This window comes from Arachis ipaensis, chromosome B07 (assembly GCF_000816755.2).
Source record: "Arachis ipaensis cultivar K30076 chromosome B07, Araip1.1, whole genome shotgun sequence".
Classification (NCBI taxonomy): Eukaryota; Viridiplantae; Streptophyta; class Magnoliopsida; order Fabales; family Fabaceae; genus Arachis; species Arachis ipaensis.
In genome coordinates, this window is record NC_029791.2 from 51,587,132 (window position 1) to 51,602,556 (window position 15,425).

Here is a 15,425-nt window from a genome sequence, read left to right on the forward strand (position 1 = left end):
TAACTTAAATAAAAAAGTTATAAATATTTTTAATAAATTTATAAATAATAGAATAAATAGTTACACATTATTTTTAACAAAATATAAAATATAATTGAATCATATATGTGACATATGGAGCATATAACGTTTAAGAATTTAACAAAAAATAGATATCAATTACAGATCATTATTCTTAAATAGAAGGGCTCACATATACATGTATTTGTTTTTGGAAAATATTTTTTAAAAAATGAAATGAGTTTTGTAACTTAATAAGTAGGTAATACATCTATAATCCACACGAGACTATATAAACATTATTATCAAAGTAATTTTATTTAAAAAATAGTACTAGTTCTCAGTACATAAATCAAATCAAATAGTTCACACTTAGATAGCTCCACTTCTAAAGGTAGTCATTTCTTCTTGTGTGTCTATATAGAATAACAGATCTAACGTGTGGTCTACACATTAGTTTAACAACGTGTAAACCCTGCAAAATTAGCTGAATATTATATTAAGTTAGGATAGAGCTCATTAAAACAAGAATTTTGACACCAATTTCAAAGAATTTGGCCCAAGATTGGGTCGAACGAACCGAACCGATCAAACTGAACCCGAACCGGGCCCGTGAACCCAACCAACTCACTTACTTAGGTGAGCTTCAGCTCATTTCTCTTTCTTCTGCATGCAAGAACGCTGGAATCCAACAAGAGATGAGGGAGAACATTTCCAAGGTTCCAAACCCTTGGCATTAACTTAAATCCACATAACTTTTCGCTCCGAACTCCGATCGCTGCACCATTTATGGCCACGAGTCTGCGGCGTCGAGCTCTACAAAGCCCGATATATTGTAAGGTAAGGAAGTCAAATTTTTTTCCTCGATTTCCTCAGTTTCAGTTTCGAAAATCATTGGGCTTTGGTATTGGAATTTTGTGTAATTTCGGTGTTTAGGATCAAATTAACTTGGTGAACTTGCCGAGTCTTATTCCAATTCTCCATTGGTGAGGTGAGAACCCTTAAACCCTATTGGAGTTTCTTGATTATATGTGTTTGGGTATTGAAAATCTAGTATATGGATGTGGTAATGTGAATTAGAGCTTAATTGCAAATGTTGGATGCTTGGTGAAACTTTGGAGGTTGAATTTTGGTGGTTGCACTTGTGAGCTTACTTTGTGTGGTTTGTCTCGGATAATACGTGAAAATTGGCTAAGGTATGGTTTAGTTTTCGTGTATTTAGTATATAATGTTCTACGAAAACTTAGGCTAGACCACCATAGGATAGGTTAGAACATAAAGGAATGATTAATGCTTAGCATCCTTGTGATGATTTGTAATATGAGTTGTGTGTTTGACTGGGTGATTGCTACTGATGATAATATTAGAATGTGAATTGATGAATTGATGATTAATGGGTTAGTGACATGAATGTATATGTTTAGGATGGGTGAATTATGATTTTGTTGATGTATTTGAGAGATTGATGCATGACATTGTTGATTTGAGATATGGTAAGATATGGTGGTTATTGTGGTGTTGAGAAAAATGTGTTGTGTTGGGATTTATGGGTATAGTAAGTTAAATTGAAGTTGGATTTTTAAGAAAGTAGAGGTTTTGAAGTTTTGTGTAACTTTAGTTTTTGACCGAATTTCGGCGAGCCATAACTCAGTTTTTGGACCCCAAATGTTTCAAATCTATTTTATATAAAAATTGGATCCGTGAAGTTTACGTCGTTCGAAGAATGGAAGAAAAATGATTTAAAACGAAAAAGTTATGCACGTCGAAAGTTTGGGTTTTAAAATTGAAATTCTGCAGCTTTTTAGACTTGGTTAAAATTTTTGACAAAACGTACGCCCACGCGTACGCATGACCTAGGGTTTGCGTACGCGTCTAGCTGCTCGCGACGCGACCAACCCTTTCGGGTCGGGATTCACACGTACGCGAGCAAAGATTTTCACGCCCACGCGTACGCGTGGCCCCTGTTTTATCAAATCTGGTTTTTGAATTTTATACCTAATTTTAAACTTCTAAACCTCTATTTTCATTCCTTTGGTCCTAGATTTTGTTAGTAAGCCTAGTGATGAGATGGAACTAGAAAAGAGTGGTAACTTGGGGGTGAAGCAAGGTTTAAAAATGATGAATTATGTATGAAAAATGCAGAGAATTGAAGTATATGTGATGCCATGGTTGAAAAGGATGATTATGCATTGGTTATAGATGATTATGAATTAATTATAATGATAATGAAATTGAAATTGATTGTGATGTGCCTCCGGGTAAGACGCAGTGGTGCTATCCACTTGCTCCGGGTAAGAGGCGAGGACGCCGAGTAAGATGCAGTGGTGTTATCCACTTGCTCCGGATATGAATTGAGAATGAATGGATGAATGAATGAATGATAATGATAATGAAAGTGTGTTTCTGTATGTGACTCCAGGTAAGATGCAGTGGTGTTATCCACCTACTCCGAGTAAGAGTCAATAAGCCGGGTAAGATGCAGTGGTATTATCCACTTACTCCGAAAAAGTTCAAGGCTTCGGGTAAGATGCAAGGGCTATGTTCTGTTGTCACTTGCTCCGGGCCGAGAATATAACACTGCCTGGGTAAGAGGCAGGGTGAAGTTGTCCCCTACTCCAAGTATGCGGGTAAGATGCAAGGGTTGAGGCATTGTCCCACTTGCTCCGTGTTTGGTGTTCTGTCCAGGTTAGCTACCAGGACATGTCGGGCTGGCTAAGTAACCGACAGTTAATATCAACAGCCATAGGCATACATCATAAGCATATTACTTGAATTGCTTGTTCATGCTCTAATTAGGAATGCCTATGTGACTTTCATATGCTTACTTGTATACGTGCTACTTGCATTACTTGTATCCTAATTGTGTTTGTTATTGTCTGCTTGTTTGTCTGTGTGATTATACTGGTGACAGAAGCTTTGGAGGAAGGAGGATGATGGAGGGTTAGGTTAAAGTATTTGGTTAAGTTTAAGAATCCTTAGAAAACCACCCTTATATATGGTTTCAGTTTTAATTCTTAAGTTTTATAATCTGAATGTCGGCGTTCTAGGATTGCCTCTAGCATTTTCAGGACCTTATATCTTATGTGCAGGGCACCTTTAATATGCTGAGAACCTCCGATTCTTATTCCATACTGTGTTGTCATTTTTCAGATGCAGGTCGAGAGGCACCTCGGTAGGCGTCTGGAGTTTCTGCGGCAAAGTGATTTACTTTGGGATTTCCTTTTGTTATTTTGATATTATTATGTATAAATTTATAGTTTCTCCTCTTGTGTATAAGAATGCTTTGTTTATGTACCTCTTAGAGATTTTATGGAGAACTAGGGTTTATGCATGTGCATTTTGGGACTTGGGGCTTTGTGTGTATATATATATATATATATATTCTCTGGCCAGCCTTAGCTTCGCAGGCTTAGTCAGGAGTTTGTTATTTTGTAACATTGATCTTCTACTCTTATCTTTTGTATAGTTATGTTAGTGGACTTTAGATTTCTTCGTACGCAAGTAACCACGTTTTCTTAACGTTGCGCTTTTATATATTTTGTGATTTTTGCTTTACATTTTCATCAAGGCTCCACGTATATTAAATCCTTTCAATTATTAGAGGTCGTAGCACCTCGCTACCTCTGTTTTACATCCTAGGTGTAAAGCTCTGTGTGGTAGGGTGTTACACAACGTCCCTATTTAGCTGAGGTCTGAGTCAGATGCATCTAGGTTAACGTCATGACCGTTGTTAAGGACGATTTTCTAATACGGGCCTCCCAAACCAATTCAAAACATTTAATTAAAACTATAACAAACTATTTAATCTTTCAGATATACAAAATCTCAAATCAAATCAAATCAAACAATACTTTCTGGTATAAATTATTTTCAGTCATATTTTTTAAATCATAAAAGATGCTAACATATTTCACCATTTCAGAATAGTAAGTATTAATAATTTGTTTTAAGAATATGCTCTCATAAAAGTATATGGTCTCATGTGCAAATTCAAGATATGAATTTCGTAATAATAAATATTTAGTTATAATAAATCCATTATTAAGGTCAAATTCAAATCATTTGCCAGTAACTTTGTAAGTATAGTTATAAATTCAAGCAGCATATATCAAAATAATGGGTGTTGAGATTCAGTATTTTTAGTTGGAACAAATGCCTTGGTAATAATGTATTGTTGAGAATCTTCTTTGAGATTAAAATCATTTACTTTGACTTCAAATATAAGTGTGAGGTTGCACAAATTTTTTATGGGGTGGTGCTTCAATGTCATTACTTTTCTAGAGTGTCATTAGATTTGAAGCAGTTGTGCCCAAGCATTTTTTTACTTCATCAAATACTACAAAAGCTGTTGTAGCACTTTGATCTGAAACCTTTAATTGAATTCTAAACCTAAAATAAGTATTGGGTTAGTAACTAATAATTTGATAGATGGGATTATGAAAAGTATATAGAGTTACCTCATAGTTGGATATTGTGGTGTTTGATTACATGTGTCACAAATGTAGTTATCTCCTTTTTTATATGCTTTCTTCTGACACTTTTCACATTCAACATAGTTTCATCCAAATTTGTCATCAATTTCGTTTATAGTTGCTAAAATTGTGAAGATGTATTCCAATATTCAATTTATGTTATCATTAGGTATATGGTATTTGAGTAAGTATGAATGTATGATGCGTATTATGAGTTTTTTTGTCATACCTGATTATCAGATTTCCATTGTCTGGCCATTAGATATTGGATTGTTATTCGATTTCTAATCATTCTGCTCTGAGGATTTATGTTGGTGTTGTCTTGGCTTGGTATCTCCATTACTTCTTCATGTTGATCAGTCCTATTTAGAATTTTTTATATTTGTTAAATTGAATAATTAAATAAATGAATTAATTTTTAAGAGACTTATTAGTTATGAAATACACATAAGTCAGCTGTGTGAATTCTTCAGTTTGTGAATTGATGTAGATTTTTGTCCTTGAAGTTGTGCTAACCGAATAATCACCTAAAATATTATAATAGGTTATATAAAATAAAATTGTGTTGTATTTGTCTTATTTAATGTATTATATAAATATAATTCTTTGAACTAAGAAAAATAATAGATTTAAAATTTTTTGAAAAAGATCTTACCTTTGTATTCACTAACCAATGTTGATGTGAGTGCAATAATTTTTTGACCCTTTATTTATCTTGTAATTTCTTTGTTATCTGACTTAGAGAGTGAAGAAAATCTCATGTCCTAAACTGTTCAAACTGTGATGTTGATTGTTTGATGAACCAAAAGGGATTAAGAAAGGGAGAAAAATAAGTTATTCTCATTGTTGAAGAGAATGAAAAATCTTCTTAAAAATATCTGTTGAGTTATTATACTTTATATACTATGTACTCCTTATGTATTTCCACTAAAAATAAAATTATAGCAAATAAGCCTACATCTACTATTGATAAAAAAAATAATCTAGGTAACACCCTCCTGTAAGCTAGAATTGTATAAATCTAACAATCATAGCTTGGAAATATTAGTAAGGAAAGGACCCGGTGGTAGAGCTTTGGTAAGAAAATCAGCAAGTTGATCTTTAGAATGAACTGGTATCAGATGAATGAGACCAAACAAATGCTTTTCAAGAACAATGTGGCAGTCCACTTCAATGTGTTTGGTTCTTTCATGAAAGATGGGATTATTGGCAACGTGAATGGCTGACTGGTTGTCACAAAATAAAATGATAGACTTTTGAAACGGCAAACCAATGAAATCCATCAAGAAAGATAACCAACAAGCTTCACAAGTGACAACAGTAAAAGACCTATATTCAGCTTCTGCAGAAGACTTAGCAACTGTGGTTTGCTTCTTACTCTTTCAGCTAATGAGAAAGTTTCCAAGCATGAAGCAATAACCAGAAAGATGAGTATCGACACAGGTAGCCCAGTCAGCATCGGCAAATCCAGTGAGATGCATATTAGAAGTATAGGAGAAGAATAGACCAGTTGCAGGTCTACCCTTTAAATATCGGAGTACACAGGAAGCAGTCTGTAGGTGAGAAGTGGTTGCACAGTCCAAAAACTGGCTCAAACGTCCCACAGCATAAGAAATATCAGGTCTAGTGTTTATGAGGTAAAGGAGTCGGCTGAGCTGTCTATAAGTAGTGTTGTCCGTTAAAATGGTACCAGATTCCTTTGAGAGTTTCTGACTATAATCAAAAGGAGTGGAGAGAGGCTTGCAATCTAGATAACCAAAATCCTTGAAAAGGTCCATGACGTACTTCCGCTGATAAATGTGCATTCCAGAGTTAGAGCGTGCTACTTCCATTCCTAAGAAGTACTTGAGATCACCAAAATTCTTTATTTTGAATTTGTCATCCAAAATTTTCTTGATGGTATTGATTTCGCCAATGTCATTCCCGGTTAAAACTAAGTCATCAACATATACTAGAATTGCAGTGAAGCTTTCAGATTGTTTCTTGATGAAGAGTGAATGAATATAAAAAAAATTACTTATAACCAGCATCCACAAGAGTCTGAGTGAGCTTACCGTTCCATTGCCTTCTTGCTTAAGCTCATATAGAGACTTTTGCAATTTACAAATCAAACCTGATTGTGACACAGCCAAATTGGGTGGTATCTTCATATAAACTTTCTTGTCCAAATCTCCGTGAAGAAAGGCAGTATTGACGTCCAGCTATTTCAAATGCCATTTCTTTGCCGCTGCTAAGGCTAACATTACTCGTAGGGTAGTCATTTTGACAACTGGACTAAAAGTATCACCATAATCTAGTCCTTGCACTTGAGTGAATCCTTTTGCAACTAGCCTCGCTTTGTGCCTCTCTATGGTGCCATCAGGATTGAATTTTACCCGAAAAACCCATTTGCAACCCACAGCCTTCTTGCCTTTTGGGAGTTCAGTGAGACACCAAGTTCTGTTCTGATCTAGAGCTGTCAATTCATCTTATATTACCTTTCTCCAACATTCATGTGTAGCCGCTTCCTCATAAGTGCTAGGTTCTGGATTTGAGATGATGGCTAGAGAAAGTGACTTATATTTTAGGGTTAGTTTATCATATGACAAGTGTTGTGAGATAGGATATAAAGAGTTAGAGTTGGCAAAGTTGCTAGAGTGAGCTACGTGGGTTATCATACAATGATAGTCCTTCAAATAAGCAGGAGGTTTCTTGACTCTTTCAGATTTTCTAGTGATGCGGTCTTGTGTGATGTCGCAGTTTTGTGATGTAGGTGCATTATTGGTGTATGGTATGGTAATGGGTGCATGGTGTGTGAGAAAATTGGTGGGTGCATTCAACTTAACAAATGTTCATTTGAATCTGTGAGTGTGGTAGGTATGGGTGATTATAAATATGTGTGGATGGTGTATCATATTGAAAAAGATCAATGCATTGTGGAGTACGAGTAGGTACCGCATGAATGTCAGTGCTAGTGAAATATGAAAATAGAAAATGAGTTTCATAGAAAGTTACATTTCTAGATATGAAAATTTCTTTTGATTTTAAATTAATAAGTCGAAAACCCTTTGTTCCTAATTTAAAACCGAGAAAAGTTATTTTCCTGGCTCTTGGGTCTAATTTTGTTCTTGAATTTGTTAATGTGGAGGCATATGCAAGAGAACCAAAATACTCTTAAATATAAAAGGTTAGCTAAATTACCATACAAAAGCTTATAAGGACTAGCATTATCCAATTTAATGCTAGGCTGTCTATTAATTAGGTGAATAGCGTGAGCGACTGTGTATTGCCAAAAACAATGTGAAATTCCTAATTGAAATAACAGTGCTCTAGTAACACCTAAAATGTGCTGGTGTTTTCGCTCTACAATCCCATTTTGATATGGTATTTTGACACAAGAGGTTTGGTGTAAAATGCCAGTTGATGCAAAAAAGGATTTTAGAGTGAATACTGGCTCATTCTTAGTCTTTATACACTTAATTATTTTTCAAATTGTACTTTGACAAAATTCACAAAATTAATAACCAATTGTGATGCCTCAGATTTGGTTTTCATAAAAAAAAATCCAAGTGAATCTGCTCTTGCCATCCATCACAGTAAAAAAATACAAATGTCCTTCATTGGAAGGGACAGAAATAGGACCCTAAATATCCATATGAACTAAGTCAAAACAGTCTTTTATTTCAGTGGTACTAATATCAAAAGATAATTTCTTTTGTTTTGCAAAATGACATGATTCACAAGAAATTTTTGAAACAATACAATCTATAAAATGATAATACTTCTTTAGTAAAATCAATTTATGCATGGGTATGTGTCCTAATCTAAGATGCTAAATGTTGTTGTGCTCACTGTGTGAAGGTGTTGTGAGATGAGTAGTAGTCATAGTTGCTGCCAATGAAGCTTGCTTTGTTGGAGGAGGGAGAAAGTGAGAGAATTCTGGTTCTCTACTCATTGTATATAACCCTTCTATACGCTCAGCAATGCCAATCATCTTTGATGTGGATCGATCTTGTATCTCACAATACTTATCATTGATTAACAGTTGATAATATAAGTTTGAGGTTAATTTTGACACAGAGATCAGTTTAAAATCAAAAGAAGGAATTTATAAAATATTTTTGAAAAAAAATTTAGAGAATGTGATTGTGCCAATGATGGTGCTATCAGTTTTGGTCCCATTTGGCAATATCACATTGATTGAAGCAATATTTTGAAAGCTTGCAAAATCTTTTAAGTAAAAAGTCACATGATCTATTGCATTAGAGTCAATGACCCATAGTGCAGATTTTAGAGTGATAATACTCATAATTCTTGCATTAAAATGTAATGTAATGGTTTTACCTAGAGTGGAGGTCTGAATGGAATTAGTCAAAATTTAATTTGCAATATGAGGTTGTTGCTACACACATTTATCTTTGATCAATTCTAACAAGGCAAATCTTTGCTCTGGAGTGAACCCAGATCTTGATATTCCAGTATTCTCTTGAAGACAATTGGGCTGAGATTACTTGTCACTGAGTATATCATCATGCCCCCAATGATCACGTGATTGATGGTGGTGTTATGTTATTGCTGTTGATAGAAATGGGAGGAGTACCCATGCTTCTTATAGCACACATCTTCTGGTGTGGCCTTGCTTGTTACAATGAGAGCATGCCAATGTAGCTCCAAGACTTCTACTACCTAGATTTTCTCTAGGGGGAAGAAAATACGGGTTTGAATGATATTGAATCAGACTTGTAGTATTCTTCAAAATTTGAGATTAAAGATTTGTGAGTTGATAGAGGAGATTGACATTGCTCTGATTGTCAAAATCACCACTTGAGGATCTGTTTACCATGTTTGCAATTTTGAGAATTCAATAAATCACAGAGTAATAAAGATTCAGATCTTCTTCCTTCCAACTTGTTGATCGAAACAGCTATGTTCATCAAGAAAGAATCTTTTGAAATAGCTTCTCATCAAACTCTATGGAATGAGTTTGAAGGAAAAGGTAAGAAAGGGGGAAAGTAAATATCAAAAGAAAAAATAGGAAAAGAAAGAAAATGGCAAAATTGGCAATAATTGGATCTCAATTCACAACTTTTTTAATTTGATTCACAGCTTTGTTGCTCTCTACGCTCACCGCACCATGAAGAAAATCTCATGTCCTAAACTGTTCAAGCTGTGATATTGCTGGTTTGATGAACCAAAATGGATTAAGAGAGGGAAAAAAATAAGTTATTCTCATTATTGAAGAGAATGAAAAATCTCCTTAAAAATATCTGTTGAGTTATTACACTTTATATACTATGTACTCCATATGTACTCCATATGTACTCCCACTAAAAATAAAATTATAACAAATAAGTCTACATCTACTATTGATAAAAAAAATAATCTAGGTAACAGAGAGATTTCTCCATATCGTGACTTTTAACCCTAAGGAGGACCAGCGGCGACATGCGAGGAGGAGGAGGAGCAGGAGCACGATGACGCGGCGAACTAGTAAGGAGGAGGAGTAGAACGGCGACTCAGCGAACATCCTCCCTCGCTGATCTGCTGGTGTTGACGTCCGTCCTTTCCATCATAGGCGACGTCGCCACCTTTCCTTCCCCCTTCTTCCCTCCCCCCCTCCCGATTCTCTTTCTCCCTCTCGTTGTTCTCTTTCTATTTTTTCTTTTTTATTTTATTTTATAATTTTTCACTTAGGGTATTTTGGTTATAAATTATAAGATTTAAGTAAAAAGAACGATTTCAAAATTAAGTTAAACTTTAGAGACAATTTTAAATACAAAAAAAATGGTTGGGGCAAAAAAAAATTCTGGCCTATAACTTGTAATTTGCTATAACTTGCTAATTGTTTCTGCCTTGTAATTTGTTATAATTTGTTAATTTGTTAACTTGTTGTATTATAAATATATAATTGTTCTTGTCTTTGTTCAGTTCATGACTCTCTTGTATAATTTGTGGTTGATTGATAACTTATATATATTTTTTTAGTTATAAAAGATAGTATTAATCAAGAAACACTTGTTATATTTTTATTATTTCACTTTCGATTTTGTACTAGGATGAAATCATAACATTTTAGTAGATGTAATATATGATATTTTAAGTAAAAACAAATAATTTGTATAGTCCTCTATTGAATAACCAATTTGGTTAAGACATAGTCCTCTGCTAAATAATCAAAATGGTTGTGTTTTGTCCATTCCCAAAATAATGTGTTTCACTTTCCTACCCTCATATGAAGGAGATTTCCCAACCATCTCCTCCATTCACACCAACAATTACACAAAACCTTAAGGATACCACACTTGGCACCAACAAGAGACACCGTGGAAAAACACTTGACGGAAGACCAACGACGACTTGATGATATAGTGATGGTGAATAGTTGACGGTGGGACATCATCTTGATTCTTGACAGCGAATAGTTGTTTTTGAAATCATCCAAATCGATGGTGTGGTCCTCTGTTATGGTCCTGTGGAAAGTTCCTCCATTGCATGTGTTTTTATCAATTAGGAACTTGCATTCTCACTATAGTGATAAAAATGTGGGTATTTTGAGAGCAATAAGATGAAATAAAAAATTATAAAGACCAGCCAAAAAAGAAGCACCAAGTTCTAATTAGGGGTAGCAGGCAGGCTAGTCTGTTCTGCCCCATCAAAAGTCCACCTGTTGGCGGGCTAGCCCGGCTCGACCCTCCTAGTGAGGCAATCTCGAATCTCTATCCCACCACGCCTAATGGCGGGTTGGCGGTTTGACGGGCTAAGTCCACCAATTTCTTCTTTTTTTTCTGCATACAATTCCACAAACATTTCAATAACCCAATAATTTCTAAATTCACAAACAACAAAGTCTTTATAATTTTAAATTTCCAATAAATATAATCATCAACCATGTATTTTGTAACAAAATAATCCAACAAATATTGTCCAAACCAAAATAGACATTATCCAAGTCTCTAATCATTCAAACAATGTCCAAGTTATAACCTAGAAAAAAAAGGAATGGCAGGCCCGCCGGACAAGCCCACCCTGCTCTGCCGAAACCAGCCAAAGCCCATGGATTAGGCAATGCGAGTTAGCCAGATGTTTTTATTAGTGTGATCTCAAATTTCTAGCTAGACTCGCCCTTTTTGGCGAGTTATGCGAGCCGTCCCAGTGGGTTTCAACCCGTTTGCCACCCCTAACTCTAATTTGTCTCCACATTACTATTACTTTTAGTATTGACCCTTGAATAGCATTTCCTCCCTTATTTTTATCTTTTGTTACCTTTTTTCTTAAAGAAATAATGAAAAATTCATCTTAATAATTAATAAATTAAATGGAAAAATTATTTTTTGGGTGAAAAATTTTATTATCCGTATAATGCTTAGTTTGGGTAAATAAATTAGTCATCTTTGAGAAAAGTTGAAAAATATAGGGTAAAAAAAATTATTGAAATCAAAGTATTTATGTATTTACTTCATATGTTATCTAGCATTTAAGTATAATCATTTAGGGTAATTTTTTCTTTTATTTTTATTTTTTGTTTAGAAGTTCAATTTTTCTTGTCATTCTAAAGAACTGATATTAATAAGGGAATGGAGCCGTTTTGATGACTCAGTAAGAGACTATGTGTCCTAACTAAATTGTACAGTAACACGTATACAGCTAACAATACAGCTAGAATTATGTCATTATCATTTTACAGAGAGTTTAATAAAGGTGCTAGGATATCTAATAAAACATATGAATGACGGTCATTGAAATGACATTTTGATTTTGTTAGGATGTGGGTCGTTACTTATAAAAATTGTTAGAAGTCAGGATGAGGTTTTACTCCTTAAAATTCAAACTTAACTTTAGATCAGAAAAAGGAGAGACTGTAATTATAGTTTAATTAATTATTGTAAGTTACTTTTTATTTAAATGCACAAATATATATTAAGGTAATGCTTCAAACGGTCCTTGAAATTCCTAACTCGTACCAATTAAGTCCAAGACCTTATAAAATGACCAAATTGACTCCTTACATTTAGAAACGTAAATTCATGTTAGTTCAAAAGTCATCAATGGTGTTAATTATATCATCCCAACTCTCAGTATGTATGGACAACTATCAATCGTTAGGCGTTACTATTCAATCAACCTAAGGGACTCTAGACTCTATATTATGTATATAGATATGAGCCTCTCATGCTATCCTGGTCGCGTTGGGTTAGCTGAGTTTTTATAAGTTTAGCTTCTTTAATTAAAGATTAATTTAAAATGAAACTATACAATCACATGCCATAATATACAATAAAGCAACTATCATATAATATCTCAGGGCTCAGTTCATACATCAAAAGATATCATAAAAAATCATACCATATACTCAACCCATAACACAGTTCAAAAATTAGTATGTAATATACTTATAATTATAATTATATATGCATATCTATACATACATACTATACATATGACTTCCCAGAACCCGGCCCACACTGGAGGCCCTAGTCTGGTACCTAGACTAATATAAAAACAGTAAAATCCTATCCCTCAGAAAATACTATAAGAAGAGAAAAACATAATCTAGTACTTGTCAGTAGACTATCACATCGCTGTCATTTAGATCAAGAGCCACCAGTTAACCATCCTCGTATCGGAGTCATCACGAACAATCCCCAACCCATCTTTTGTAGCTCCACCACTTAGAGGAGAATCAGAGCCCTCATTCGTTGCTGTATAAGACTCACAAGCTGAGTCCTCCTTAGGATCCTTCTCCTCAAATGAACTATTAATGAATCCACCAATCTTCACTAGAGCGAGTGCCTCTCTCAAAGGGTCAAACTGAGCTGCTAGCGGATCATCTGGTATGAGATCGGGCTAAGGCTCTGGTGCTACCTTTGGCTGAGGGCCAACATGTGATCATGCTAGATGAAACTTCTCATGATAATACTATGGAGGAAAAGCATGATGCAAACGTCCAGGATTTAAGTGAGAAGCTAAAAATCTTATGGATAATCTGGGTTGAACTCCAGACTAAACAGCAGATCCGTGAAAAGGCAGTCGAGGAATATAGACATCCAGGAACGCGACTCTCCCCAAACGATAGAGTCCTCCATCATGGTGTCCTTGTAAGCAAACACATATGGCATCTCAACAAACAGAACTCCCGTTGCGACGATCATTCCCAGAGGATTCATATGTAGAAAAGGGGAGGGAAGGGGGTGAGAACAATTGTATATCGATCCTAGAGAACGGTTCTAACATTTTAAGATTGTCATAAGAGTTGGTGGGGTTTTGCCTAAGTGCATTGTCAATTATCTGATTATTAATCATGGTTCCAGCTTTCTATTAGTTCTTTTCTAATCTACCTCAATAACTAATAGCAATAATAGGGAACGAAGATAGACTTATTATAGAACTTAGACAAAACAGAGAACCAACAAATAATACACACAGAACATAGAAACTAAGAACAGACAAATCATAAGTCATAAAAAAAATACAAAGTACACAAATACAAAAAAAATATAACAAACAATATGATGCATATCTGTCTTAAGCAGACCATAAACTTACACATTGATTGATTACCCGCACCCAACGTTATTCAGGACGGAACCCGAATATGATTTCTCCAACTACGTACATTCTATATACGTGTCTAATCGTACGTTTTACATACATGTCTTTTATGTTATTTAGTACTTTGTCCTTATATCTTTTCTTAAAGACTTTTATGCTCCTTAGTTTCTTTATCTTTGTGATATAATGATTGATCATTATTTGCATATATATCCCTCTTTTTGTTATAAATTATCTACGATTATTAAACGTTTGTCAAAATTTTATTATGTTGGTGAGACATTTGTATTATGTTTCTTTTCTTCATAATTTCTCTTTTTATCTTTATTATTTTATGATATGATCATCTTATCTTTCATTACTCAACTTTTACTAAATTATCCCTACAATTTTCAATGATGTCTATTTTATTTCTAATGTTCTTACTTTTTTATTTTAACCTTATATCTTGCTAGAGTGATCAATTTGTTCCTAAGTTTCAGAATTTACCAATCTAAATTTATCTTTTTATTAAATTATTATTTTACCCTTGTAAGTTGCTTATTTTTTCCTAACATTTACTTAAATGACTGTTTTGCCGTAATATTTCTTAAATTACTAACTTATCCTTATTCTTTTTTCTAATGACTATTTTACCCTTTTATCTTAAATTTTATCATATACTCATACTTTTGCGTTAATTATTAACCCTTATTGTTTCTACTTTTACTAGTTTAACCCTATATATATTACCAAAATACTCATTTTATTCCCTAAGTCACTTACTACTCATTTTAACCTTATCTTTTCACTATAATGATACTTTTACCCTTAGTTTACATAACTAATCATTTTTAATATCATCTTTTATCAAAATTATCAATTTATTCCTTATGCCTTTTTACTTTACTATTTTACCCTAAAATAATTTTTTTAATGACACTTTTATTCTTATTAGCCTAAATTACTATTTTATCCCAATATTTGATTCCTGTTATTTTATTATATTTACACTTTTATCCATAGACTTTACTAATATTTTTATTTGTGTCCGAAAATTCATCTTAATTATATTTTTTATCCAAATATTTTATAAAATTATATTTTTTCCTAATTCTTTTATGTTCATGTTTTTAAGCCTAGTCTTTTATTATTTATAATTAGTTTAATTATTCTGTTGGTCTTTATAATTTCACTAAATTTATAATTAGGTTTCTATACTTTTTTTTCTTTTCAATTGAGTCCCTACATTGCTTTTAATTTTGTAATTAGATTCTTTTCACATCAAAAATATTAAAATTAACAGAATATTTTTTCTAAAAATACATTATCAAAGATCTAGTTAGATTCTTAATTATTGATATCTTTGATTTGCAGAGAAATATTCAGTTAATTATAACATTTTTTATACTAAAAAAGACTTAATTATAAAATTAATAACGGTAT

The 15,425-nt window shown here is 33.5% G+C and overlaps 1 long non-coding RNA gene across 2 annotated transcripts in view; it reads right to left on the bottom strand.

Moving 5' to 3' along the window:
* LOC110264199 overlaps positions 229–15,425 on the bottom strand; it is a 16,454-nt gene continuing 1,257 nt past the window's right edge. Inside the window, exons 2-3 of one of the 2 annotated variants that reach the window (XR_002349927.1) lie at positions 4,702–4,834; positions 229–475 (exon numbers count right to left, since the gene is read on the bottom strand). This is a non-coding gene — a long non-coding RNA (uncharacterized LOC110264199). Of the gene's footprint in view, positions 476–4,701; positions 4,835–10,701; positions 11,237–15,425 lie in introns of those variants that run through there. The other variant, XR_002349928.1, reaches the window with a different exon arrangement.